At 38.8% G+C, this 4755-nt stretch overlaps 1 long non-coding RNA gene across 1 annotated transcript in view; it reads left to right on the forward strand.

The window, feature by feature from the left end:
* Positions 1-4755, forward strand: part of LOC132511757 (uncharacterized) — a 57063-nt gene that overhangs the window by 46934 nt on the left and 5374 nt on the right. The window lies entirely within an intron of this gene.

Consider the following 4755-nt stretch of genomic DNA (forward strand, 5'->3'; position numbering starts at 1 on the left):
TACCAATAGTATCTATAAGGAGGTAGAGTCTTACCTTTTATAGCATCATTTAGCTCCCCTTTCATTTATGTAAAGATTTGCTTTTTAATGGCCACAAGGCATGCCATATTCTGTATTGACGGTGGTCTATTCAATTATTCTCACTACGGATGGATTTACAGGATATTTTCCTTTTTTTTTTTTTAACCACTGAAAGCACTGCTGCAGTGGCATCCTTATATATAGTACCTTTCGGCCCTTGAGCTTCAATTTATGTAGAATCGATTCCTGTTGCTGAATCATAAGATACTCTTATTTAAAACCTTAAAATGTTCTACCAGATTGCTCTTCAAAAGAGCTCTTCTTATCCATATCCCAGCAACAAGATGCAAAAATGTCCACTCCCCACACCTTTGATTATATTGGATGACCTTGACCGTTTTCATTTTTCCTATTATAATTGGTGAAATTTGGTATCTTACAGTTTTAATTTGCATTTCTTTATTGTCTATGTAGCATCTTTTTCTTATATTTATTGGCTTTCTGGACTTCATTTTCCTTTTTCTGAATTGTTGTTCTTACCATTTGCCCAATTTTCCATTGTTTTCTTTTCCTTATTGATGTGTTTGAAGGGGTTCCAATGCCTTTTCATATACATTACAAATATTTTCTCCCAGCCTTTGTATTTAATGTAGATCATAAAATCCCTAAGAGCAAGGTTAGAATTAAAGTTAAAATTGTTAAGTTAATCTATGCATCATCTATGTGACAACAGCATTTAGCCCAGCCTTGAACATAGGAGATCCCTCAAGGCAACTTTATTGACATAAAATCAAGTGAAATTAGTTTCGGAAACCCCATTCTGTTCCACAGTTCTTAGCTCAAAAGTCTACCTCTTCAGAGAGGCCTTCTCTAATTGCTAAATCCAAAATAGCCACTCTCACACGCAGCCCTCAATCCATCACTTGTGGGCTTCACTGCACTTTTTGCCCTCTGAAATTATCCTGCCCATTTATCTGTTGACTTCTTGTCTGTTTCTCCACGAACCGTGGGGACCTTTTCAGGCTTATTCACGGCTTTACACCCAGCCCTTAGAATAGCACAGAGTGGTTCATCCACAAATAGTTCCTAAAAATAAGTTGAACGATGAATTTTCAGGTTTTATCTTAATGTTATAAGGTTTGATACCCATCATTTTGGTCCGCTATGTTTTAAAACCTATTAGGGTAAATATGCTAGCATCACAGTTATCTACTCATTTGCTTCATAATCACTTATTAAAAACTCTGATATTCTTGCCTGATCACACTTGCTGCAGAATGTCACAACCAACATGTCATGTTTTATAAAAATACAATGAGGCTTTTAATTGATACTGGATTGGCTCTTTATAGCAACTTATTTTTATCTTTACTACATTCTGTCTTCCCAAACAGCAGTTAAGTTTAGCACTCCATGTATTTTTTTCTTTTTTTGCGGCACACGGGCCTTTCACTGCTGTGGCCTCTCCCGTTGCGGAGCACAGGCTCCGGATGCGCAGGCTCAGTGGCCATGGCTCACGGGCCCAGCCGCTCTGCGGCATGTGGGATCTTCCCGGACCGGGGCACGAACCCGTGTCCCCTGCATCGGCAGGCGGACTCTCAACCACTGTGCCACCAGGGAAGCCCTCCATATATATATATTTTTTAGTACTCTCATTGTACTTTTTTTTTTCTAATATTTTAATTTTATTTATTTATTTAGCTACTCCGGGTCTTAGTTGCAGCATTCGGGATCTTTTTTAGTTGTGGCATGCGGGATCTTTAGTTGCGGCACGTGGGATCCTCGTTGCCTCGTGCGGGATCTACCTTGCAGCACGTGGGATCTTTTATTGTGGCCTGCGGGATCTAGTTTCCTGACCAGGGATCGAACCCGGGCCCCCTGCATGGGGACTGCAGAGTCTTAACCACTGGACAACCAGGGAAGTCCCTCATTGTGCTTTTAATCTTCTTTAATAAGTACCATATGTCACACACACTAAATCTTGAGTATATTTTGTTCTGGTTCTGTTGTAAAGAAAAGCTCTTTGTACTGTATTTTCTAATATTTAGGGATAAATTTGATTTTTAAAAAATCAATATCTTGTACCCTGTAACTTTGAACTCATTACTTCTAGGACTTTTTTTTGTTGTTGCTGCTGTTGCTTTGTTTTGGTTGACTTCCATGGATTTTTTTAGGTATTTAATCATGTCCTGTACCAAAAAAATATGTTTTTATTTCTTCCAGTTTGTCTCTTTATTTAGACCATATAAATACAAACTTCTTATCCAAGATTTCAAATGTTGCTGCTATTGCTTTTGTTATAGTTGTTGTTATTATTGTTTTCTAGACTTATGCATCCCTTCCTTGCTTCTCTGAACATGATTACAGTTTCCTATATGCTTTTTCCTCCAACATTTTAATCAGAAATAAATGTTAAATTTTACTGCTAACCTTCTAACAACTTTTGAAATGATTATTTAATCATTTTTCTAGTGAATATTCGTGGTTAGTTTTCTGTATAATATACCGTCCTTGAATTTCACTATTTGGTAATAAAGTTTATATATATATATATATATATGTTAACAAATGTATATATAAGCAAATATATATTTTGTTTTTATTTTATTAAATTCTATCAAAACTGTATTTGTCTCATTAAATAGGCTGGGCCATACAAAATTTTCTTCTACATTGTAGTACAGTTGAAATAATATAAGAATGTTCTTTGAGGTATTTGGAAAAAATTCTCCACTGAATTCACTGGAGCTGAGGATGTCTTTGAAAGACTCATTTTATTTTAAATGTCTTCCTTGAATATTGATCTAATCATTTTTTCTATTTCATCCTGCATTCTTAGCATTATGAATATTTAGCTTGTCGCCTGTCTCTGATGAATCATCATATTTCCTATTCTGTAGGTAAAAAGGAAATGGCATGGAAAGCATGTCTGCCTGGGTCAGAGGTGGGCCTTAACCTCTAACATTATATCCCATAGTAAGATTCTCTCACCTTAGATCCTCTAAGATGGTTGACTCTTAATCCCCTACTGCATCCTTAAGGTCATGCCCTCTCCCTTTGGTTCTAATCACTTGGGTCTGCCCACCCCCTCTGGTCAAATGTTCATTGCCCACAGATTCCTGGTTCTCCTTGCAGCCTCCCCAGTTCACTAAACCATTGTGCTAGTCAGGCTCACTCCGTGCCCACAGGTTTACTGTTCCCACAGTTGCCGCTAAGTACGGCATGGTGGTGAAGAGGGCTGCCCTGTAGCCAGACTGGTCTTGGGTTTGAAACCTGATTATGATGCTTACCACCTTTGAAGCTGAATGCATACTTTTGCCTTTCCAAGCCCTAGTTTTCTCATCTGTAAATTAAAGATAACAATAGTCTCCCTCTTACTGGATGAAGAGGATTCTTTCAGTCATCCAACCAACATTTATTAATTGCTCAATACATGTCAGGCATCGTTTTAGGCGGTAAATAAAGGTGGTGAAGAGAAAAAAATCCCTGTGTACGTGGAACTTATTCTGGAGAAGGAGTCAGGCAAATAAAGTATAAGCAAAATACTATATGTATATATTTGTATACATATGAATTATATATATATTAAATTAAAATAAAATATATTAACATTATATTCAATACATATAAAATATAATAAAAATTTAATAAAATATATTAAAATTTTAAAATCTATATTTTAATATATTATCTATATCTACTTATCTATCTAAATTTGACGAAGTTAGTGTTTATGACTAGAAACAAAGAGAATGGTGAAAGAGGTGCCAGAAGTGCTATTTTATAGCACTTGGTGAGCTCTGTGAGGGCCTTGCTGAGGAGGTAATGTTTAAGGAGTGATCTGTGTAAAGCGAGGAAGCCAGGCATGTGAGTCACTAGGGAAACTAGGTCCCTCCTGATAGAGGGACCATCAAGAATAAAGGTCCTGAGGTGGGATTAAATGAGACTCTACAACTAAAGGTCTGACGTAGTTATGGCACAGAGTGAGCTGCAGTTAATTCTCCTAAAACTCCTATTACAATCACCATCACCACCACTGCTAGACTTGTAATAAAGGGGCCAAGAACTGACTCCTGACGGGTATTCCAAGATCCTGGCACAGGGCTGTAAGTTTGGTGTCTTCCTTTCTCCAGTTATTAGGGAGAAACGCACACCACCCGGCCACCCCTCCATGCCCAGCATGGAAGCATTCCTCCTTACTGCCCATCACACCCTGTCCGTGAAGGTTTTAGATGTCTGCTACTTAGATGAATTTCAAGGATTGCACCTACTTTTCCCTCCATCCCCCGCTAAAGACAGCACCCAGAACAGTATAGACTGTTAATTGCTGTTGGCCATCGGGGCCCCCTCAGCCCACCATCTCCTTCCCCTACCTGCTCATGTTGAGAGTGGCCTGATTTGGGTCTGGGACAGAGAAAAGCAGAAGTGGCCCTGAGGGTTTGGGCCCATAGATTCATGGGCTCTTCCCTGTGCTAGAAAAACCTTTATGTTTTTGGGGTGGATTCACCTGCGAGGAAGGAAGGCCCTACTGTATTTTCATCTAGGTTGTTTTGCAACCTAATTTCTTCCCCTCTCTCTTGCTCCACTGACATCGTCTGTTCCCAGATTGTTTCCCTCCTGTCCTTATCTCCTGCCCTCTCTTTATTGCTTCCTCTGCAAGCCAAATCTTGCCACAGCACACGTTTCAATACCACAGTTTGGGAGGGAGGCAAGTATTAAGGACAGAAATCTGAA

Source organism: Lagenorhynchus albirostris, chromosome 2 (assembly GCF_949774975.1).
Source record: "Lagenorhynchus albirostris chromosome 2, mLagAlb1.1, whole genome shotgun sequence".
Lineage (NCBI taxonomy): Eukaryota > Metazoa > Chordata > Mammalia > Artiodactyla > Delphinidae > Lagenorhynchus > Lagenorhynchus albirostris.